Below are 26,840 nucleotides of genomic sequence, written 5' to 3'. Positions count from 1 at the left end.
ACAGGAGTTGTGGACTTTGGTAAAGGGACACCCAACTGTGGCAACTTGGCCAGATGGGAGCAGGAAGAATGAATATCCCAATTTGACATTCCTGCCCTTTAGTCTTCTGCAGCTACCTTCCTTTGGCTAAGCTCAATGTGAAGCCAGAGGCCAGGAATTTTTACTTTAGTTTATAAGGATTATTCTCTTTGGGCACAAGCATGATGGAAAAGGGTGAAGAGTAGATCTGGAGAGATCAATAAGAAATAGCTAACACAAATGAGTGAATAACAGAGACAAGGAGACAACTTTCTGATAGATTAGCAAATTTTTCACTCTAGAAAATTGTACATTTCCAAATGAAAAATTTTGCCACTAAATTAAAAAATTATAATGTTGAAAATCTGGCCTAAATATTTACTATGGACTATCTCTTTCATTTTACTTTGAAGTTAAATGCATTTTTAAACCCTATGAGTCATTCAGCTTAGTAAAATAAATTTGGATTAATTTTTGAGACCTGAGTTGCCTCACCAATGAGACATTTTTAACAACAATTTTGTTATATGAATATATGAATGAGAGAATGAACAGTGGAACTCGCTAGGAAAATTCTCCCTTTCATTGGTGACATCCTTGATTGGATTTTGCTGACCTTTTGTTCATGATCTTGCTTTCCTAACTACAGTTGTCCCCACTTTCAATATCCAAGGAGATCAGTCTTGTTTTCCCCCAAATAATATGCCTTGAGGCTCATGCTAAGTTTTACAGTAAGGCTATTGGGTAAAGAAAGAATAAAAAAAAAAAACTATTTTCTAATGATGTGGCAAGGTTGATTTTTATTTAGAATTACTATGCTATCACTTGTTAATATATGTGCCATGGTTATTTACTGCAAGGAAAATTGATACTTTTTTTTTCAAGCTAACAAACTGATATTAAGTGTATAATAGCAAAACTGTGTTTTTGTGTAATAGGTCATATTAAATTTTGTCCTTTTAAATACGACTCTTTCTGCATTTGTTTCCCAGACTATTTATCTAATATATTCTATAAATCTCTCTCTTTTAGCATATGGCTCTGATTTTATTAATACCACATAACTACATAAAGGTTTTTAATAATGAAAAATGTCTTTGTCACGTAGACAGATTAATGTTCTCAATGTTGTAGATATTAAAAGCCACTAGAGAAGAGAAACTAGACTTAAACAAAGAACAAATAAAGTAAGAAACCACGATTTATTTTTAGATAGTTTGTGTGGTAAAGTCTGATAATACAGAGACAAAACAAGCTCAAGCCAGTAATGGAAAGGGTATGGCATCTATACTGTCACATATGTCACTTTCCCATGGAAGACACCACAGATAGATCACAATATTACTTGCCCTCGAGATCTTGATACAGTTTTACCATCTTGATTATTCTGTTACCATCAGCCTTCTAGTCCTGATGGATCAGAGCCAGCCATGACTTCTGCAAATGCACAAAATATCAGAATTATTCATTCAATATTTCATTTTCCAATGAAAATAACCTTTAAAATTTATACATTAATTCTCTGTAATAAGTTAAATGAACATGCTTTCTTTTCTATTATGTTTACATTGAAAATGTAGTGCATGCATATGATTTGCAACAGTAGAACTTAAGCATGTAATTTCACTCAGTGTTACTCATATTCACTGAGAGGCATTAAGCAAGGGAATTTAGAGCAATAAAATACAGTTTTATAATAATAATAACAACTATGAAATCTTTCATGATTAATGCCAGATACTGTGGTAAACATTGAATGGACATTACTTAATTTCATCCTTTTAAAAACTGTAAGAGACATTATTATTCCAACTTTACAGTTGAGAAAACTGAGATTCAGAGGATTATGTAAGTTACCAAAGAACACCCAGCTAGTACCCAGTATGAACTCTAGAGTCATGATAAATATCCAATTTTGAGGACATAGTTTTCATAATAATTGTATAAAATAAATATCATATTGATCAGTAAACTGGATTCATAGAAGATAAATGAAATCCCCAGGCCATGTAGATGCCAAACTTACAGCTGAGAATTGAATCCAAGTCCACTAGGTTTTTGAGTTAAGGTATGCTTTATCCCCACCCCCACCAAATATCTCCCTAATAAAGTCATGAATTTAACAATTATTATTTGACTAACTCCTAAATGAAAACCTAGGGAGTATTTGACTATACACTCCTTTGAGTCAGAACCTGTCTCCTCCATAACTTTGAGAGGGTTCCCAGTCTGGTCAGTAAAAGTACATGATCAGTGCACATTGTTATCCTTCTGAAGGTCAAAGTCATCTGGAAATAGTGAAGATCATCAGCAGTTGTTACTCAAAATGGAGTTAAAATCAGATCACACTATAAATAGGCAAAGAAGGAAGAGCAACGTTTGAAACAATATCCACATTCACAACTCAGCTCTCAGTACACTGAGTGCTGAGAAACTACCTCCCAAACAAATGTCTGCATGGCAGGCAAATGTCTGCATTGGAGGTCTGCATGGCATTCAGAATGTCTCCTTGCCTGCTGGCTGAAATCCTCATCAGGGCAAGTTCCAAAAAGAAGTTATTTCACCTAAAGCCTGTCAATGTCCATTAGATCACCCTGGGTATTAACTTCAATTTTTGTGTTTCTACACCATAAAAAAAAGGAAAAACAACAACAACAACAACAACTTCATATGTGCCAAAGCTTAGCTGCCAACTGTTGGGAAAAAAATTCATTTCTATTGAATACTGCACTTTGGAATGAAAGAAAACATTGTCTAAATGAAGCTGAGGCTTTCAGTCACCTATGCCTATATTACTGTGAAATCAAGTATGTGGGCTCTTCCGAAAGTTACTGATTGTAGCAAATTGAATGGCCTTCATTTCAACATAATTTGGAGAGGTTGATGTAATCAGAGACCTTACACCACAGTGAAATACAAGATTCGTGATATCGGATGGTAAAAAAAGCTACAGTTGTTAAGCTTGTTCTGTACCTTCCTCTTGTGTCAATGCATTCCTAAGTACAAATGAAATTGTTTTGATGAAGGCAGTGATGGTTCTGAAGGGATGTGTGAAGGTGTAAGGGAGTGGAAGTAAGGTTGCTGGAAATCATACTCTTGTCCTCATATGCAAGGAGGCTGCAGAATCTAATCCTAGGCCTAACTGGCTGCAAATGAAACACTTTAATATAAATCTTAAGTTATGCCCCAGAGCTGAGGTTCAAGCCTAGATGTGAGGAGAGGTGAAATGCTTGATTTTTCTTGCCCTGACGTTTGTTCTGTTTCATTCTTTTGGAAGTCTAGAGGCCTAAATAATTGCTATTCAAATTATAAATGGATTCTCTCCAACCTCAAGACAGTGGGTTTGGTTTGAGAAAATTTGTAGCAGGTTTGGTTTCACTGCATTTACCTAAATGAAAAGTGTTTTATGCATTTGTATATGAGGAGCAGCATGTTTGCATTCAAGTGTTCTACTTTGTAATAGGTCAATTCTCATTGCACAATGCTGAGACAGTATGGTTTACACTAATAGATCAGTAGCAAAGGGACCATACTCCATCAAGTGTCTATGAGTTAGGTAAGCACAGGCTGGCCTTTGGGAGATAGAAGATGCTAAACAAAAATGTGCTTCTTACAAGGTGCTTGGGACACATTCTACCTTTGAGAAATAGTCTGGCTTTGAGTTGGAGAACCAGACAACAGGGCTATCTCCCTTTGTATTCAGAAAGTTTAGCATTTGTTCTTTCTTCACTGATTTCAGAAAGCCCAGCTCAAGAGCAAAAAATTGATGACAGTTTTTCTTAGAGTTGAGAGGGCTTGAGGTAGTGAGAGGAATAGGATCTGGGTTCCATTTTCAATCCTTTGCCTTGAATCCATGGTTTACCTGGCTGAATTTCACTGTCTTCACTTGTGTATAGATATATTGTGTAGGTTAATTAAAGGATTAAATTGCAAAATGCATGTGTGTCAGTGGGCATGTAATAAGAATGAGAAAATGTCAGTTATTATTACCCACTCAACTAGATTGTAAGACTCTTAAAAGCAATTGTCAAGCTTTTCTCTTTGCATAGAATAACTTTTAATATATATTGGGTGTTCAGTTATTTCTTGCTTGAGACAACATGATATCTTAGAAACAAAATGGATTAGAGTTCAAAAATTCTTATTTCAATCCCATATCTTACAATACAATCTTGAAAAGGATATTTGTTTTTCTGGGTCTATGATCTCATACATAAATGAAGAGGTGTATTTGAAAGCACTTATAAGATTTCCTTTAGAACTGCATTCTATGATACAAAATTTTATTTTTTGAAATATAAAATGAAATTTGACATTTTAAATATAAACGTGTGTGTAGGCATTTATATATTAATTCATGTATGTATATTATGTTTGTGGTTACTTGTTAACAATTGGACCAACTTCCATGTATGAGGTTTAACAAACACACACACATCTACACACAAACTTTCTATACTTCTAATTGCATTTTTTTTGTTTTTAGTATTGAGTTGTATGAGCTGTTTGTATATTTTGAATACTAACCCCTTGTAAGTCACATTGTTTGCAAATATTTTCTCCTATTCTGTAGGTTGTCTTTTTATTTTGTTGATTGTTCCCTTTGCTGTGCAAAAGATTTTAAATTTGATTAGGTCCCATTTGCTTATTTTTGCTTTTATTTACTTTGCCTTGGGAGACTGATCTAAGAAAATATTGATACAATTTATGTCTGAGACTGTGTTGCCTATCCTCTCTTCTAGGAGCTTTATGGTGTTGTGTCTTATATTTAGGTCTTTAAATCATGTTGAGTTTATTTATGTATATGGTGTGAGGGAGTGTTCTAATTTCATTGATTTACATGTAGCTGTTCAGCTTTCCCAGTGTCACTTGCTGAAGACACTGTCTTTTCTCCGTTGTATATATTTTGCCTATTTTGTCATAGATTAATTGACAGTAGGTATGTGGGTTTATTTCTGGGCTCTCTATTCTGCTCCACTGATCCATATGTCATTTTATGCCAATACTATATACTATAGTTTTTATTACTATAGCTTTGTAGTATTGTCTAACATCTGGAAGGGTTATTCCTCCAGCTTTGTTCTTTTTCCTCAGATTGCTTTGGCAATTCTGGGCCTTCTGTGGTTCCATAAAAAAATTTGGATTTTTTGTTCTAGTTCTGTGAAAAATGTCGTAAGTATTTTGTTAAGGGTCACATTAAATCTGTAGATTGCTTTGGGTATTATGGACATTTTAATGACATTATTATTATTTTTTGATCCAAGAATATTAGATAGCTTTTCATTTCTTTGAATCATTGTCAATTTCCTTTAGCAATGTTTTATAGTTTTCAGCATATAGATCTTACATCTCCTTGGTTAAGTTTATTCCTAGGTATTTTTTAATGCAATTTTAAACAGGATTGCCTTTTTACTTTCTCTTCCTGATATTTCATTATTAGTGTAAAGAAATGCAGCAGATTTCTGTTTATTAATCTTGTATCCAGCTACCTTGCTAAATTCATTTATTTGTTCCAATAGTTTTCGTGTGGAGTCTTTAGGGTTCTCTAAACTTCTAGACTTTTAAACTACTTGAAGCAATATACCATGACAGTAGTCTATTCTAATTTTAAAATGTAATATAATAAATTTTTTGAGAAAAATATTATATTATCAGCTAAAGAAACAATGGAATTTAAAAACCAATTAAGAGGTAAGGTACAAAGAAGAAAATTTAAAACAAAATATTCAGGATTTTGGATTAGGAAATAACTTCTTCTGACAGAAGTTTTACTAAGGAGAGAGAAGAGCTCATTGAGGCATCATCTCTTGATCCCCATATACATCTGCTGGTAAGTAGCTCCAAGGGCAGTGAATTGAGAGGTTGAAGTTATTCAGATTTAGTAGGAATCAGTATGTACTAGATATTAGTCTGTCTTCTCCAAGAAATAGAATCAATAGAGATATCTATAACTATATCTAGTCTATATGTAGATCTAGGTCTATATTCATATGCAAAACTATATATTTATACCTATACTAATGTCATTCCTATGACAAAGAAGTCTAAAAATCAAAGAAATGTTAATAAATGACACTGTAGAGGGATTTTTTAATTATCTCAAAATAAAATTATTTTTAAAAAGAAACCTAGCACTTTTATATGGTGTGTACTAACTCTACTCTATCTCTCTATAGTAATAGTTTTTAGTGGATTTCTACTTTGCCCTGTATTTTTTACTTTACATACTGAGAAGTTACACACACACACACACACACACACACCACAAACACACAAATTTATTCCATCAATTTCATCATTGAATTAAATATTTACTGAAACAGTGAAAAAGCATAAGACATAATTTTTGCTTGAGATTATTTTACAGTCATCTAGGGAAGAAAATCAAACACATAAAAATATTGGAGAAAAAGTAAACTTTACTTAATCCATTGCTAGATTTTCTGGGAGAGCCAATGAGTATCACAAAAAGCAGAGTCAGATAGAGCCTAGAATATTTAACAAAGGAAAGATTTGGACATGAAATGAACCTTGCAAGATACCTTGAAGAGGCAAAAAAGATATCGTGTGACATAGATAAAACACACATTTAAACTGGATAATGAGAGTGGGCATAGTGTATATTAAGGCTATTTTAAAACTCAGTTTGAAATGACTGATGTCTTGAATTAAAACACAGTCTAACCACATTTTAGCTCTTTTATCCTCTTGGTCTGTATACCTCTCCTAACACATACAATCCATCTGATAGTCTAATATATGAAGCATTTCAGCAAATTTCTTCATGTAAATTCAAAAGCTACCATTCTGCTTTTCTCTCTTTTGCTTTTCTAGGCTATGATTATTGTCTTTGAAAATAAATGTATTGGCTACATTCATTCTATCTTGTAAAACCACACCCAATATCTATGTTGACTCAAAAATAAAAGCTATTTACATTATCCAAATCAATATATCCCACTTAAAAAATAGTCAAGATACCCTGCTCCATATGAGTCATGTGATAGGCTCTACTAACCCTGTCACAATGATTCACCTCTGAACTGTCAGGGTTTTTTCCCTAACATAATATTGAAAAGATCAGAGAAAAAACTAAAGTAATTGGAGAAATATTATTTCTAAAAATAATATTCAAAAAAACCCAGAACTCTCCAGTAATAGAATAAATCACCTCATGTGTGCCCTATTAGTAAAGACATTCAAAGAAAAATGGGGTGACCTGCTTGTTCTTTCCAGGCTGCTGGAAGGGAAATTGTGATTTAGACCAGGGTTTGCACTCCAAGACTCCTGTTTTTTAGCTATTCTGCTCCAGCTTCTAACCACTTCCATTGACTTTCAAACTTTGTTTCCTCATCTTTAAGATGAAGATAACAAAAGCTATCACATTTTGTTTCCCATGAGGATTAAATTACATAGGATCTTAACGTTTCCAGTTTAATGCAGAATCTGGAAACCACTGTAATCCTCACACCTATGTCACCCCTTGTCATTAGCTTTGCTAAAATAATAATCTCTCCCAAATGCAAAAATAGTTAAATGCTAACACCTCCAAGATCTTTTTCCTGATTCCCCTAATCAAAAGTATTGCTTCCAACTACTTAATACATAATTTTATTTGTACATCTTTGCTAACATTTATCACTATCTAAACATGTATTTAATTTCCTCTACTTAATTCTCGACTTCTTGAGACCAGGGACCACAATGCAATTCACCTTGGTATCCTCAGGAAATGAATAGAGTAACAACAATAATGAACCTTTATTGAGGATTAATATATGTCAGGAGCTCTTCTTGGCTCTTTTACTCTTCTCAATAATCCTATGTCAAGGGTGGTAGTAGTATTACTAGTTTATAGAAAAAAACAGAAACCAAAATCCGATATTTAGGAGAGTTCAGCAACTTGCTGAAATCACATAGCTACCAAGAACTTGAGCTAGATTTTGAAACAAGACTGATTCCAGAAGTCATCTCCTAACCTCTGTTATGAGTGTGGTGATCTTCGCCTGAATATAGCCTTTGTCAGTGAAGATTAATTTTGCTACATCTGCGGTAATAAGCCCATTTATCTTAAATAGGCAAAAGAGAGATTCCTAGATAGAAGTTGTCATAGCATTTTCATATTGGGGGGTTAGTAACAAAAGAGCTAACCAGAATATAATGGTGTCAGCTAGGAAAGGCTAGATGCAGACAAAACAGTTGGGAAGTTCTCGTGTTGAAGACAGGCTTTACTCAAGGAAGGAAGGAAAATTGGACACTGAGTCCAGAGAGAAGAACTTCAGAGAGTGTATGCAGACAAGCAGCCACTATCAGGCAGATCCAAAAGGTAGAAAGGGGAGCATTGTAAGAGTCAGATGGAGCATGAACATGTTTCAGGAATAGAACCATATGCAGAAATACAATAAGATGGTGTTTGAAGTTCAGTTCTATGGCTGATCAGTCTCTCAGAGGAACTTATTAGAGGAAGGTACATCTCTGGTCCTAGAGGAACTATGTATCAAGATAGACAGAGGTTGAAACTGTAAGGCAGGGGTCTAGTTACCAACCAAAAAAAAAAAAAAAAAAGAAAGAAGTTGCTGATTGCATCACAAAATCAAAATGGACATCTTGTGTACTAGAAAAAGGTACAAGATCAGGGACAAACTAAAACCACTGTTGCCATAATGCTGAGCCAATTCAAATAATTACATATGAAAGCCAAGCTTCTGGTAGGATTAAAGTTATGTTCATTATAGATAGATAAATAGCTGTAGGTCTATCTATCTATAGACTTTTGGGGGAAAAGAACTAGGCAGATCCTGATAGTCACATTTTATAGGGAGCACCAAACTGACTTATTGAGTCCTAATAAAATTAAAGCAACATTAAATGTTAATGTAAACTCCTAAAAGAGTTTTCTAGCAGGCCTGTAAACAAGATGCTCTCTCTGATAGCAAAAGACAGAGAATGTGCAGAAATAATGACAGTATTTCTGCTTCAATTATAACTTTGTCTTTCAAATTTTATCATTCTCAAAATTACCTAGAGAGCTTGGTTAAAACACAGTTTCTGGATCCCAACTTCAGGGTTTCTGATTCAGTATGTTTGTGGTGAGGTCTGATAATTTGCATTTCTAGCAAATTTCCAGGTGTTACTGTTGATCTTAGACAGGGATCACAATTAAAGAACCCCTGAATTCAGGAAAAACTTCTAAGTTCCTAAGTATTACTAATGAAAATTGGTCCAAAGTGTCATTAACACTAAACAGGGAGTAGAAAACACTGACAGAAAACAAACAAACAAACAAACAAGCAAAAGCACTTGTCCAAAGATGATTTTTTTTTCATGGAATTTGAGATTTTGAGAATTTGAAATGATACTGTATTCATGAATTCCTGGATTCTGAATCTTACCTATCCATAACTAGGACACCAGCTCTCAGTCTTAGTGGTCTATATTCTTGTTTGAAAATATAGTATCTTCCAATATATCCATAGATGGGTTTCTACTCCAGCACAATTTTGTTTCTGTCCACACATTAACATGACATTATTAAATTGCCTTTCCATGAAATTAGGTGTCCTCCCAAATATCTCTGATTTTCTAATTATGCATCTGAATTTACCTAAACTTTAAAAATTGTATCTTTAATATGAGGAAAATTATTGGCAAATAAAATGGTCCTGAACAGAAGTATTCAAAAAGGAAGTGAGGCACAGTCACATTTCCACAAGGGTTAAGATAAGTTCAGGACCCATAGTTACCATCAATGTCAGAATTGAAAAGCAGGTGTCCAGCATGAATCCACATAGACTCATGACATTAATGGGAGTCCTGTGGCTTCATTCCCAAGCACCATTTTGAATATTCATCCCAAGACATGAATTAATACAATGTAGTTCCTGTACTGCTTGGTCTTATTGCTTAATTAATGTGATCAAAATGACAGTGGTGGACTTTACATTTTCTATGTCACTTCATCTCCTAAAAAGTTTCAGTGGAGTAATGAGTTTCATAAGAAGATGAGTCATTTGTATGTGAGAGTTTAATTGACAGGTTTAGAGGCATTGTACACCATTAAAAAGAAGTTATTCAGGGCTTCCCTGCTGGCACAGTGGTTGAGAGTCCGCCTGCCGATGCAGGGGACATGGGTTCGTGCCCCGGTCTGGGAGGATCCCACATGCCGTGGAGTGGCTGGGCCCGTGAGTCATGGCCACTGAGCCTGCGCATCTGGAGCCTGTGCTCCGCAACGGGAGAGGCCACAACAGTGAGAGGTCCACGTACTGCAAAAAAATAAATAAATAAAATAAAATTTAAAAAGAAGTTATGCAAAGATATTGGCTGAGAAAGGCATATGGTGTTCTAATATTTATGGATAAGCATCTTGGAGCTAAATTCTGAGAATTAATTTATCATTCATCTGTACCATGTTTCCATAGTAACCCAAAGAAAGAAACAATGTGTTAGTATACCAATGACTATCAATTTTTTTTTCTTTCAGCAGGTGGTTATATACTCTCCCTATAAACAAGATATTGCCCTACAATATTCTGTGTGTGGTGGAGTCGGGGTGGGGGTGGAGTAAGTTAAATAAGTGTGACATAACTTCCCACAATCTTGCACAGAAATATTTTCCTCCAAGTTCTTAGATTTACTGTCATATTCCTGTCTTTGTCTTATGTATCACCTGTAACATTTGACACTGTTGACTGTCTCTTCTCCTTCTTAATTTTTTCTTCTCCCTGGTCTATGTCAAATTCTTGTCCTTCATATATGACCCTAACACTACTCTTATCCTTTGACTATCCCTCATTGATATAACCATTCAAAACAAGAAGGCTCCTGGGTTATGATCTTGACCTTCTTTTCTGTACCTTCTTTAATGTTTCTTTGGTTATCTCATGTAGTTATACAACTTGAACTCTTACCTACAAAAAAGCAAGACCCCAAAAATATATGAGAGAATCAGAAAGTAAAATGTGTAGCTAAAACAGACAGGACATGCAATATTTCATTCAAGCCCCATGCTATATTGAGAAAAACAGCACTAGTGTTTATCAAGGTAATAACACAGATTTTTGAAAATAAAACTATTACAAATAAACTAAAATAATCCCTTTCTTTCATGCTACCCTGTTGCATGCTCAGTCACATTACACTTACAAGCTAGAGGAACATGAAGATATTTGTCTGACTTCTTATATACTCTGGGGTCTAAAAGACTGTGTGCATCCTCTGTTTCCAAATTTAACGTGTTTCAAAGAAGGAATGATACTCTTTCCCCCAGTATATAAATTTATATCATAGTGAAAGCAATGGACTGCAGTGGGCTATCAAGAGATGACAGTCACAGGATCTCAAGATTTTGAGGTTTAATAGGTTTAAGAGTCACCAGGAACTTGCAAATGTAAACTGGTGCAGCCTCTTTGGAGAATAGTATGAAAGTTCTACGAAAAACTTAAAATAGAGCTACCATATGATCTAGCAATTCCATTCCTGGGAAAACATATGAAGAAAATGAAAACATTAATTGAAAAAAGTACATGCACCCCAATGTTCATAGCAGCATTGTTTAAAGCATCCAAGATATGTAAGCAACCTAAATGTCCATCAATAGATGAATGGGTAAAGAAGATGTGATTTGGAATATTACTCAGCCATAAAAAATAATAAAATTCTGCATTTGCAACAACATGCATAGACCTAGAGGGTATAATGTTTAGTGAAATGTCAGACAAAGACAAATATTGTTTGTTATCACTATATGTAGAATCTAAAAATATATAAATAAAACAAATAAATGAATATAACAAAATAGAAACAGATTCCCAGGTATAGAGAACAAACTAGGGGCTGCCAGTGGGGAGAGGAAAAGGGGGAGGGGCAAAATAGGGATAGAAGTTTAAGTGGTATAACCTACTATGTACAAAATAAATAAGCTGCAAGGATATATTATACAGCACAGGGAAATATAGCCATTATTTTACAATAACTTTAAATGAAGTATATCTATAAAAATACTGAATCACTATGTTGTATACTTGAAACTAATACAATATTATAAATCAAGTATACTTCAATTTAAAAAAAAGAAAAGAGTGACCAGGAGCTTTATAAATAACATTTCATATTATCTTCCTAATATTTAGAAAATAAAATCTTAAAATACACAAGAAGAAACAAATGTAATTTCTATTTCCCTGTGGTTGTGATTTTGATACCATGAGTTTTTGAAAACATGGATTCAAAACAATCTTTCAACAAGCCAGATACAAAATGTAAAATTATACATCATCCTTGAGACTTGGGTACCAAATATTGTTATCTCCAATATATATCAAATATTAAGAATGGAGTGCATAAAAATCTAAAAACACAATATGTATACCAGGTAGTGAAGAAGGGTCTGGGTCTTGTAGCAGCTTCAGAAAATAAAAAAACAAAACTAAAATAAATCAGAATATCACTTATAAAAGGTGGTTCAATTACAAAGCCACTTACATAAATAATAGCAGGCCAAGTAGAATATAAATATACAACATAAAGGAAAATAGAGTCAAGGATATTTTATTGTTCTGGAAAGTTCCTTCCCTAAACTTTTATATATTCCTCATAGGACAGAAATCAGCCCTAAAAGAGAGAACTGATTCTTAGACAATAGGTGGGACTAGAGAAAAAGAATCAGAGCACCATGAAATGCTAGAATAGAAGACCTCTGAGATTGTCAGGTTCAATAATCTTCATTTGATACATGAAGAACACAAGGGCCAGACAATGAAAACACATAGAGTGAAAAGCATAAAATATTAAAGTCACACCTGAAACTAGCAATGATAAAATCCAAAGAGCTAATATTAAATGCGCATATATGTATAAAAGGAGATTTATACTACTTACACTTTTCAAGGCCTTGGTTGTACAGAGGGCCTTAAATTAAAGAACTTATATATACAAGAACAGGAACAATATTATCAGGTCATAGACCACATTTGCATACTCATTTCTTCCTCATGATTCACTTAACTTTCATTCCTCACTGAATATAGTATATTTTTCTAAAGATTCCTTCTCTTTTCTGAGCAAAGATACCACTGAAATCTTGGGCCCAAATGAAAACAAATGGTCATTTGATGAGGCATTCACCTTGAAGAAATTTTGCTCTGGACTATAGTGAATTAAGATCACCACTTATACCACTGACAATCAATAACTGGTTGCTTAATCCCTGGCCAACATATTTCTTTTCTGCATTAAAAGAGCTAACTCAAAGATGGAGTATATGTTATTTAATAGAGTAATGAATAATTTCAAAAATGCATTCCTATTATTCCTTGCAGCTCTCTAAAGCCATTTAAAATCTCTTGCATTTCTTTGTAACTATTCTCAAACCAAACACTAATCTGTAGGTCAGGCTCTAAAGCTGTTTTATAATCTCACAAGTCACTTGGAAGTGCCCAAAGGGGTCCCATGTGGATTCCTTATGCTGTAAGTGAATTCATATATTAAATACACAATGTGAGAACATTTCAGTTAGCAAAATATAAGTCCAGGAGAATGATAACAGTTGACATGTGTTAATGTCTTGCATTTCCTGTGAGATACAAACTTCTGCATATTATCTCAAGCCCAGGTGTTAATCACTGCTGCAAGGCCTAAGGCTTGATTACATACGTTTGATGACCTGTTGGAAGATTCCACAGCAACATTATTTCTATAAAGAAATGGAAAAAAATCCACATTAGTTGGAACTCATCTGAAGTGAAGAAGTCCACCCTGATTAGCTGACCCAAAAACAAAGCTCTGACTTCAAAAAACTGATGACCCAGAAACCAAAGGCTTAAAGTCTGAGGCCTCAGGAGGAGTCAAGAACCATAAGTAATACAGAAGAGTAGTTTCACCAAAAGCTTTTGGGGGCCTTGGAATATAAATATTACATTCTTGAGATTCCGCTAAGTGAGTGTATGCAAAGTGGTGAGAGGTGGACTACACTTTACCTTGCAAACAGGTGAAGTTTGGACACCTTAGGCTTCTATGAATTTGGATTCTCACTAGCAGTGTACATTGAAAGAGTCCAGGAGATGGTGGTTTCTAGGAGAGGTGTACCTAAAACTACATTGCTCAGTGTTGCAGGGGGAGTGCTAAAAATGGAATTATGCAAACTGGAGAGAGAAAGTAGCAAGACTTAGAGAAGAAACAACTCTGTTTTAGAGAAGTTCTGTAATGCCTGACAGAGAGGTGATTAGACATAGGTGACGCTACCTATAGGTTCTTAGATGTTCTCTAGGAAAATCTGCAGAGGACTTCAACTTGAATTAGGCAGAGGACAGAAACCCATTATATAGGTGTTACTGCTATTAATAGGAGCTCTTCCGTACTCACAGGTTTGTAGGACCAGAGAAACTTCAGTTGACATACTTATAAGCTTTGTCTCCTAGCCAGCCATGAGTATTAATACACCCTGTAGCATCTGTTTGAGTTCTTTTTATCAAAATCCCATATTTTATATCCCTGAAAGTCAAAGCCAATATTCTAAAGTGAAGTCTTATTTGTCTACCTGAGCCCACTATGATCTGACTCTTCTCTGAATTTGCATCTCAATTATCACCTGTACCATTCATTTAGTGAGCATTATTACAAACCCATTTCCGTCATTACTTATGTTATCCTGAATGCCTAAAAGTGCAGAGATATTATTTTAGGATTCACAAGGATAGGGTGATCTTCCTCACTAGACTACAAGTGCTGAGATTGTTGGGACTTATCTTTATTTAACTTAGAGTAGTTTCCACTGTGTTATGCCAATGATAGACACTCAAAAGCTCTCAAATGAATGAAATATTTAATGTTCTACCACTGAGGCTATGATGGTCTTACCGAAGGACATGCCCAGTTGCTGTTACATGGTTTGGTTCATCTATTTATACCATAATGTAACCAATAATGAATAAATAGCTGAATTCTTCTCAGTAAGGTGTAATGATTCCTTGGGATAATTTTTTATTAGTCAGAATTGTGTTTTGATAAAAGTACAAAGAGAGAGGTGAAAAAGTGGACAAAAATCTGCTGAAAAATTAAAAAATTTTCACTAAAAACACAGCAGTAAAACAGTTGAAGCTCAAATATAGAAAATCATGTCTCCTGAAAATAAATATCCTCCAAGCTCATAAACACCAAGGCTAGTGGTCAGGAATGAACAGATGTTTATTGCCTCATGCACCCTCTGCTACTCTGGGATAATCTCTTAAATATCCGAAATCCAGTTTGAATTTAAATTAGATTCATAGTTTCTTTCAAGATTATTCCATTAAAAATATCATATGATTATCCAATTAAAATGAGGAAAAGAATCAGTAGGAGAGCAATCCCCTTTAATATTTTCAATTAAGATGTAGTGTGGCCAATAAAAACAGCTTACATTTTCATTTTATGGGTACCTATGGAGAGCATTATGACACAAATGACTCAGAAAAAGGTAATCGTTTCAAAATATATTGTAGTGGAAGACTGTAAACAGTGCAGTGTGTTAGCTTACAGAGGATGTGATGAAAATATAAAGTTTTTTTCAAAAGGGATTCATGTTTATTTTATAGTCTTTTAGGTTGCTTGTGCCTGCCAATTTTCAGCACATATTTTTAAAATGTCATGAAGTGTTCTCTCCCAGGAAAGGGTGGGAAGGTGAGAATATACCCATTAGGGGATAATATGTTTTTAAGAAGAAAAGAGTTGTGTAGCAACTCCATCCTGTCTGTGCTCTAGATTTGAAATAGAACTTCACCAGGGCATAGAATAAAGCCTTATTTTCTTATAGGACTATAGGGAGAAGACCAAAAGGCTGGGGCTACATGATGTCAAATGCAGCAAGGAATGTGAAAATTGTCTAACTAACAGCACTGCATCACACATTGTGAGATCTATAACCACTGAAATTTGGGCTGAATTATTTCATTTTCTCTGATTTCTTGTGACTCCAATTAATATCAATATTAATAGTTCTTAAAAGTCATAATATGTCATAGCATATTTTCACATGCTCTTCTGTGCATGTGATTTTATTGAACTAAAATAACAGTGACAAAATTCTCATGGACTGGGAATGGTCCTCAATTCCCCCATATTAAAAATGTTTAACCTAGTTTGATTTAGAATTTGTATACTTGACTTTGACTGAGAAAGAGTTTACCAAGAACTTATTGGCTAAAGATCTATCCTTGCACATAGAGATTTCATAAATATTTATCTAGTCATCTGTGAAAAAGCAGACCAAGAGTATTGAGAAAGCTTCTCAGCAAACTAAAGGAGTAATGCAAAAAAATAATCAGAGTAACTGGAATTAAAATACATGCAACCAATAATAGAAAATTTGTTTTAAAAAAACTTAAATTAAAAAATATGTTTATTATGTGTCAGATCCTGTACTAAATCATTACTATACATCTCTCAATATTTTTCACATTCCGGTGAGATTGGTGTTGTCATTGTACTCAACAAAGACCACATAGCTAGCACGTGGCAGCAAGTTGGAGCATAATCACAGTATCTAGAGCCATGTTGGTATGTAGTTCATCCCATGCGTATATGTACTTGACACTGTTCAAAGCACAGGAAGGACTGGAATAAACAGAGGTGAGCAAGTTGATCAAAATTCATTCCCTCATGGAGTTTACATTCTATCATATTTTGGGTATAATTAACACTTGTTTCCCAAGTTATTTGATAAGGTTTGTCCTGTTTTTAATGAATATGATGGATAATTAAAAGTCTGCTGGAGGACACTGAACATGTTCTCTCCCTGTACCTCATGCTTATACAGAACAGGCCCACACTTTCTATCTATTTTCATATTTTCTCAGTAATATATAAACTACATCAACATTTAATTCAAATCCCACACTTCAGGGATGAGATAGATTTATTTTTTGCATACAGAAAAATTCAGAAGAACACTACAATTATTTTTGGCCACAGGCAAAAATTAATTCTAGAAGTTTGCTGTGTTAATTACTCCACCCCTGCACATCTAACTCAGTTTCCTTGAACGACCGTGTTACTTCATTTTCAAAAATTGTCGTATAGAGAGTATCTTAAGTTTATTCACTTGAAGAGTTGGAACATCACTTCTTTCAGGAAGGTTTTATTTTTCCTAATGGTCAGGTTTTAAGTGGAAATATATGGCACTCTGAAAGTGAAATTTCGGGTATTACATTGGAGTGAAAGACATTTACAAGTCTGGAAGTCTTCAGTGCTATCTTTAACATGATATTGCATACATAATTAATGACATGATCTGCACACACAACTTTAATAATCATGTGTGTATCTTCCTTTATCTCTTCCCACAATTTCTGGTATGCTTTTCCCCATCAAGATGAACTTGTTACAATTTTCATATGCTTGCTGTGGTTGTCCCACAGTGTTCTTTTTTTGCAACTAATCATACTATTGTAAGACTGTAAGGATAATAATAGTAACATGTGAATTTTAAATAACTTTCTAAGTTTGCTATGTATATATATGTGTGTGTAGCTTATATATATATGGCACTGGGTATATCTTAAGTGGCAAAAAGTTGATTAAGTGGAGTAATATCTAATTGAGGACTTATTATACTCTGAATGTATAAGATGGCTGTCTATTAATAGTAAGTACTATTAATAGATAGGGGTTTATTTGGTTTTTAATATTGGATCTTTTACATACAAATCACAATAACATAACCTTATTCTCAGTTTACCCAGCTGCAAAATTTGAATACAAATATATCTCTTAAGATTCCAGTATTTTTAAAATGATATACTTTATGTAAAACTCTTAGCACAGTTTCTGTCACATAGAAAGTAGTCTAGATTTGGTTAATACCAACATCATCTATGTCATCATCCAGTTGTCTTACATGTTAAAACATAGATAGAACTTTAGTTATTTGACAATAAAACAGATGCTTTATTGTTAGCCATCTTTATGTCACTTAAAGCCTTCATGATTTTTATATCTCTATAAAATTGCAAAATGACATAAATGTTGAAAGAATAGACGGTTGTATGATCTACACAATCAGAAGACCCTTCAGCTAAAAAAGAAAACATATCGCTCATACTAAGCTTGAGATTTTTTCTTTCAGGTCATTTATTCACATATTCATCATTCTAGGATGTTAGTTAGCTCCCTGATGAGGGAGTTACTGTGTTAAAATCACACTATAAACAGAAGAATATTTTTAGCCCATGTTCTAGGCACTCCCCCAACGCAGGTTATTTTGTAAATTGAGCCAGGATCTTCTGTCTCTAAGGTATGTTTCATAAATCTTTCCTCTCTGCCAAAGAAGAGATTGGCAAGATTGTTGAATTAAATCACAATCCAATCTTAGAGCCAGTCAGCATCATGTGGAAGCAGGGCACAAAGATCATCATTCTGGGACTTCCCTGGGGGTGCAGTGGTTAAGAATCCGCCTGCTAATGGAGGGGACACAGGTTTGAGCCATAGTCTGGGAAGATCCTACATGTCACAGAGCAACTAAGCACGTGAGCCACAACTACTGAGCGCTCATGCCTAGAGCCTGTGCCCTGCAACAAGAGAAGCCACCACAATGAGAAGCCTGTGCACCACAATGAAGAGTAGCCCCTGCTTGTCAAAACTAGAGAAACCCTGTGAGCAACAATGAAGACCCAACATAGTCAAAAATAAATGAATTGAAAAAAAAGATGATCATTCTAGTTTATATATTTTCTAATTAATTTCTGTATTTTTGATCCACAAATCTTACTTTGGCCCAATTTTAGAATCTGAATATGGAGACTTTAAAAAAACTTCTTATCAGATTAGCTCTTACTTCTGACCCTGTTATATCATCAACTTCATCTTACTTTCTTCTATTAGTAAACTTTATTTCACAGGCTTACCATCATTAAGGAATTTACTGTTTTTAGTTTCTGTCTCTTAAAAGAATGTATCATTTTAGTGAGATCTCAAAAGCCAAACATAATGATTATTCAACTACTTTTGACCTGAATTAAGGTTCTGTTTTTAAAATTAATAGAATCACTTGACAACAGAAGGATCAAAATTGAGTGAGAAATAAGCTTTTGAAAGATAAAACTTATTCTATTCTTTAAATTCTAAGCACCTGACACATAGTATGTTCTTAAAATAATCTAAAGAATGGATGACAGAATGACTCAATAAAAGGATCAGGCATCTTGTAACTTGATAATGCATCTGTTTGTCACTATTCCCATGAACTTGAACTTACTACTAAACGAAAATTTCCTAAGCCTTAGTTTATATATCTGCAAATTGGAAAGATAGTACTTCACAAATAGCCAATTTGTGACGATCAAATGAAATAATATAATGGAATTGCTTTAAAAATGTAAAAGTAACATACAATATACTTGGATAGTTATTTTTAAAAAATCACACACCACAAAGATGCTCACAGAACAGTTAATTAAGAGCCTTAAGAAAGTGTCCAGTGAGTCCCTACAGGTGTGGGGGGGACAGCCGGGTGCTGTGTTCATTGTGTGTGCACAATGTTTTTGGTTGTTTGACCTTCCTCCTACTCTCTGATCCTTCCACTAGCCTCGAATCCTCACCACTTTTAGTATCTGTGGTTGTGTACCTTAAGGGAAAGATTTCTACAAGTGCGATTGCTGGATTAAAAGAATGCTTGTGGCAGCTAAAAGAACAAAGAAGACGTATGAATAGTGAAATAAAAGGATATCAAACAATTCAGTGGGAAAAAAAGCAAGTTGCTAAGCAGTACAAAACAGCGTAAAATTATTTAGTTTAAATATGTATATTCTGTGTGTCACTGAGGATGAGGAGAGCTGAGGGGCTTAGCCAGGCTCCAGGTCATTTGTTCATCCTTTCACTCATTCATTCCTTGAGCTGACTCAAGATTTGAGATGGGTACTCTCTGGATCCTAGAATCAGTCTGGAGACGGTGATGAGATTGCCAAGTGGAATTGCCGTAATCCTTGACTAGCAAGAAGTAGCTTAATTGTTGAATCTCTGGCCTTTCTTCTGATCACTGTAGGGGTTAAAAGGACAAGCCGTGTGGCTGACAGGGTCTTGTTGCTCTGGCCGGGTGTCAGGCTTGTGCCTCTGAGTTGGGAGAGCTGAGTTCAGGACATTGGTCTACCAGAGAACCCCTGGCTTCACGGAATATAAAATGAAGAAAGCTCTGCCAGAGATCTCCATTGCAACACTAAGACCCAGCTCCACTCAATGACCAGCAAGTTACAGTGCTGAGCATCCTATGCCAAACAACTAGCAAGACAGGAACACAATCCCACCCATTAGAAGAGAGGCTGCATAAAATCATAATAAGGTCACAGACACCCAAAAACACACCACCAGATGTGGTCCTGCCCACCAGAAAGACAAGATCCAGCCTCTAGTAGGTCTGTGTCTTTAGAGAATGGACTAGAGGATATGAGGAAGGGGAAGGGTAAGCTGTGACAAAGAGAGAGTGGCATGGACATATATACAATACCAAACGTAAAATAGATACCTAGTGGGAAGCAGCTGCATGGCATAGGGAGATCAGCTCCTTGCTTTGTGACCACCTAGATGAGTGGAATAGGGAGGGTGGGAAGGAGGCAGATGAAAGAGGGAAGAGATATGGGAACATATGTATATGTATGTTATGTATGTATATGTATGTCACTTTGTATGGCACTTTGTTATAAAGCAGAAACTACCACACCATTGTAAAGTAATTATACTCCAATAAATATGTTAAAAAAAAAAAAAAAAAGACCCAGCCTCATCCACCAGAACACCGGGACAAGTCCCCTCCACCAGGAAGCCTACACAACCCACTGAACCAACCTTAACCACTGGGGGCAGACACAAAAAACAGTGGGAACTATGAATCTGCAGTCTGCAAAAAGGAGACACCAAACACAGGAAGTTAATCAAAATGAGAAGACAGAGAAACACACAGCAGATGAAGGAGCAAGGAAAAAACTCTCCAGACCAAATCAAAGAATGGAAAATAGGCAGTCTACCTGAAAAAGAATTCAGAGTAATGAGAGTAAAGATGATCCAAAATATTGGAAATAGAACTCACAAAATTTAATAAAGTTTAAGAAAGAAAGTTTAATAAAGACCTAGGAGAACTAAAGAGCAAACAAACAATGATGAACAACACAATAAATGAAATTAAAAATACTCTAGAAGGAATTAATACCAGAATAACTGAGGCAGAAGAATGGATAATTGACCTGAAATATAAAATAGTGGAAATAACTACCACAGAGCAGAATAAAGAAAAAAGAATGAAAATAATTGAGGACAGTCTCAGAGACCTCTGGGACAACATTAAATAGATTAACTTTCGAATTATAGGTGGTCTCAGAAGAAGAAGAGAAAAAGAAAGGGACTAAGAAAATATTTGAAGGGATTATAGTTGGAAACTTCCCTAATATGGGAAACGGAAGAGTCAATCAAGTCCAGGAAACACAGAAAGTTCCATACAGGATAAATCCAAGGAGAAACATGCCAATATACATATGAATGAAACCATCAAAAGTCAAATACAAAGAAAAAATATTAAAAGCAGCAAGGGAAAAACAACAAATAATATACAAGGGAATCCCCATGAGGTTAACAACTGATCTTTTAGCAGAAACTCTGCAAGCCAGAAGGCAGTGTCAGGACATATTTACAGTGATGAAAAGGAAAAAAAAAAAAAAAAGAAAAACTGCAACCAAGATTACTCTACCCAGCAAGGATATCTTTCAGTTTCAATGGAGAAAATAAAACCTGTAAAGACAAGCAAAAGCTAAGAGAATTCAGCACCACAAAACCAACTTTACAGCAAATGCTAAAAGAACTTCTCTAGGCAGGAGAGACAAGAGAAGAAAAAGACGTACAATAACAAATCCAAAATAATTAAGAAAATGGTAAACGGAATACATACATATGGATGACTACCTTAAATGTAAATGGATTAAATGTTCCCACCAAAAGACATAGACTGGCTGAATGGATACAAAAACAAGACCCGTACCTATGTGGTCTACAAGAGACCCAACATACAGACTGAAAGTGAGGGGTTGGAAAAAGGTGTTCTATGCAAATGGAAATCAAAAGAAAGCTGGAGTAGAAATTCTCGTATCAGATAAAATAGACTTTAAAACAAAAAACTATTAGAAGAGACAAAGAAGGACACTATGTTGAAGTAAGTCAGAAAGACAAAGACAAATACCGTATGCTAACACATATATATGGAATTTAAGGGGAAAAAATGTCATGAAGAACCTAGGGATAAGACAGGAATAGAGGCGCAGACCTACTGGAGAATGGACTTGAGGATATGGGGAGGGGGAAGGGTGAGTTTTGACAGGGCGAGAGAGAGTCATGGACATATACACACTAACAAACGTAGTAAGGTAGATAGCTAGGGGGAAGCAGCCGCAAGGCACAGGGATATTAGCTCGGGGCTTTGGGACAGCCTGGAGGGGTGGGAGGGGGAGAGTGGGAGGGAGGGAGACGCAAGAGGGAAGACACATGGGAGCACATGTATATGTATAGCTGATTCACTTTGTTATAAATCAGAAACTAACACACCATTGTAAAGCAATTATACCCCAATAAAGATGTTAAAAAAAAAAAAAAAAAGAAGGACACTATGTAACGATCAAGGCATCAATCCAAGAACAAATAACAATTATAAATATTTATGCACCCAACATAGGAGCACCTCAATACATAAGGCAAATGGTAACAGCCATAAAATGGAAAATCGACAGTAACACGATTATAATAGGGGATTTTAACACCCCACTTTCACCAATGGACAGATCATCCAAAATGAAAATAAATAAGGAAACACAATCTTTAAATGATACATTAAACAAGATGGACTTAATTGATATTTATAGAACATTCCATCCAAAAACAACAGAATACACATTTTTCTCGAGTGCTCATGGAACATTCTCCAAGATAGATCATATCTTGGGTCACAAATCAAGCCTTGGTAAATTTAAGAAAATTGAAATCATATCAAGTATCTCTTCCAACCACAACGCTATCAGACTAGATATCAATTACAGGAAATAACCTGTAAGAAATACAAACACAGGGAGGCTAATCAACACACTGCTTCATAACCAAGAGTTCACTGAAGAAGTCAAAGAGGAAATTAAAAAAAAACCTAGAAAAAAAATGACAATGGAAATACAATGACCCAATACCTATGTTATGCTGCAAAAGCAGTTCTAAGAGGGAAGTTTATAGCAATAAAATCCTACCTCAAGAAACAAGAAACGTCTCAAATAAAAAACCTAACCTGACACCTAAAGCAATTAGAGAAAGAAGAACAGAAAAACTGCAAAGTTAGAAGAAGGAAACAAATCATAAAGACCAGATCAATAATAAATTTAAAAGAAATTAAGGAAACAATAACAAAGATCAATAAAACCCAAATCTGGTTGTTTGAGAAGATAAACAAAATTGATAAACCATTAGCCAGACTCATCAAGGAAAAAAGGGAGCAGACTCAAAACAACAGAATTAGAAATTAAAAAGGAGAAGTAACAACTGACACTGCAGAAATACAAAAGATCATGAGAGATTACTACAAGGAACTATATGACAATAAATTGGAAAACATGGAAGAAATGGACAAATTCTTAGAAAAGCACAACTTTCCGAGACTGAGTCAGGAAGAAATAGAAAATATAAACAGACCAAACACAAGCACTGAAATTGAGACTGTGATTAAAAATATTCCAACAGGGCTCCCCTGGTTGCACAGTGGTTGAGAGTCTGCCTGCCAATGCGGGGGACACGGGTTCGTGCCCCATTCTGGGAAGATCCCACATGCTGTGGAGTGGCTAGTGAGCCAAGGCCACTAAGCCTACACATCCGGAGCATGTGCTCCACAACGGGAGAGGCCACAACAGTGTGAGGTCTGTGTACCCAAAAAAAAAAAAAAAAAAAAAAAAAATTCCAGCAAACAAAAGCCCAGGACCAGATGGCTTCATAGGCAAATTCTATCAAACATTTAGAGAAGGGCTAACACCTGTCCTTCTCAAACTATTCAAAAACATAGCAGAGGGAGAAACAGTGCCAAACTCATTCTACAAGGCCACCATCACCTTGATACCAAAACCAGACAAAGATGTCACCAGGAAAGAAAGCTACAGGTCAATATCACAGATGAACATAAATGCAAAAATCTTCAACAAAATTCTAGCAAACAGAATCCAACAGCACATTAAACGGATCATACACCATTTTCAAGTGGAGTTAATCCCTGGAATGCAAGGATTCTTTAATATAGGCAAATCAATCAATGTTATAAACCATATTAACAAATTGATGGAGAAAAAACATATGGCCATCTCAATAGATGCAGAAAAAGCTTTTGACAAAATTCGACACTGATTTATGATAAAAACCCTCCAGAAAGTAGGCATGGAGTGAACTTACCTCAGCATAATAAAGGCCATATATGAAAAACCCATAGCCAACATCGTTCTCAATGGTGAAAACCTGAAAACATTTCCACAAGAATCAGGAACAAGAAAAGTTTGTCCACTCTCACCACTATTATTCAACAGAGTTTTAACCATAGCAATCAAAGAAGAAAAAGAAATAAAAGGAATCCAAATCAGAAAAGAAGAAATAAAGCTGTCACTGTTTTCAGATGACATGATAATGAACATAGAGAATCCTAAACATACTACCATAAAATTACTAGAGCTAATCAATGAATTTGGTAAAGTAGCAGGATACAAAATTAATGCACAGAAATCTCTTGCATTCCTATACACTAATGATGAAAAATCTGAATGAGAAATTAAGGAAACACTTCCATTTACCACTGCAACAAAAATAATAAAATACCTAGGAATAAACCTACATAAGGAGAAAAAAGACCTGTATGCAGAAAACTATAAGACACTGTTGAAAAAAATTAAAGATGATACAAACAGGTGGAGAGATATACCATGTTCTTAGATTGGAGGAATCAACAAAAAAAATAAACAATCCCATTCAAAAATGGGCAGAAGGCCTAAATAGACATTTCTCCAAAGATATACAGGTTGCCAACAAACACACGAAAGGTTGCTCAACATCACTAATCATCAGAGAAATGCAAATCAAAACTACAGTGAGGTATCACCTCACACAAGTCAGGATGGCCATCATCAAAAAATCTACAAACAATAGATACTGGAGAAGGTGTGGAGAAAAGGGAACCCTCTTGCACTGTTGGTGGGAATGTAAATTGATACAGCCACTATGGTGAACAGTTTGGAGCTTCCTCAAAATTTAAAAATAGAACTACCATATGACCCAGCAATCCCACTACTAGGCATATACCCTGAGAAAATCATAATTCAAAAAGAGTCATGTACCACAATATTCATTGCAGCTCTATTTACAATATCCAGGACATGGAAGCAATATAAATGTCCATCAACAGATGAATGGATAAAGAAGTTATGGCACATATATACAATGGAATATTAGTCAGCCATAAGAAGAAATGAAATTGAGTTATTTGTAGTGAGGTGGATAGACCTAGAAATTGTCATACAGAGTGAAGTAAGTCGGAAAGAGAAAAAACATATACCGTGTGCTAACACATAGATATGGAATCTAAAATGAAAAGAAAAAAAAATGGTTCTGAAGAAACAAGGGGCAGGACAGGAATAAAGACGCAGATGTAGAGAATGAACTTGAGGACACAAGGAGTGTGAAGTATTAGCTGGGACGAAGTGAGAGAGTGGCATGGACATATATACACTATCAAATGAAAAATAGATAGCTAGTGGGACACAGACACACGGCACAGGGAGATCAGCTCGGTGCTTTGTGCCCACCTAGAGAGGTGGGATACGGAGTGTGGGTGGGAGACACAAGAGGGAGGAGATTTGGGGACATGTATATATATAGCTGATTCACTTTGTTATAAAGCAGAAACTAACACACCATTGTAAAGCAATCATACTCCAATAAAGATGTTAAAAGAAAAAGAAAAGAAAGTGTCTATTGTGATGTAGACCAAGTGGAGGAGAACAATAGCAGGGCAGGAAGAACAAGAGGTTAGTTACTCTTGGACCTTTATTCTTCTCTCCTTTATAGAACCAAATCCTTAATCTATTAATACTATTAAGATAATTTTTTAAAATCCCAGATCAGGAGAAAATATTTGCAAATCACATATCTGGTACAAAAGTTGTATGTAGAATATATAAAATGACTCTTAAAACTCAATAATAGCTAAACCAACAACTCAATTAAAAATGGATGAAATATCTGAACAGAAAAAAAAATACATAAAGCAACTAAGAATACTTTTGCACTTTAAAATATATTTAACATCATTTATTATTTGAGAAAGCAAATTAAAACAAATAAAGCAAATCAAAAATTATTGTCAAGATTTTAGAAATAGGCCAAAGATCTTAACAGACACATCACCAAATAATATATATAAATGTCTAAAAAGTATATGAAAAGATGTTCCACATCTTATATCTTCAGGGACATGCAAATTCAAACACCAATGAAATTCCACTACACACCTATTACAATGGCCAAAATCCAGAACACTGACATCACAGACACTGAGGAAGATGTGGAGCAATAGGGACTCTCATACATTGCTAGTGGGAATGCAAAATGATATAGCCACTTCAGAAGACAGTTGACAGTTTCTTAGAGAACTAAATATACACTTACCATACAATCCAACAACTGTGCTGCTTGCTATTTACTTAAAGTAGTTGAAGACATGTCCACACAAAAATCTGCAACTGGATAATTATAGCAGCTTTATCATAATTGTCAAAAACTGGAAGCATCTAAGATGTCCTTCAGTA

This window comes from Phocoena phocoena, chromosome 13 (genome assembly GCF_963924675.1).
Source record: "Phocoena phocoena chromosome 13, mPhoPho1.1, whole genome shotgun sequence".
In the NCBI taxonomy this organism is placed as follows: Eukaryota; Metazoa; Chordata; class Mammalia; order Artiodactyla; family Phocoenidae; genus Phocoena; species Phocoena phocoena.
This window is presented reverse-complemented; position numbering follows the sequence as displayed.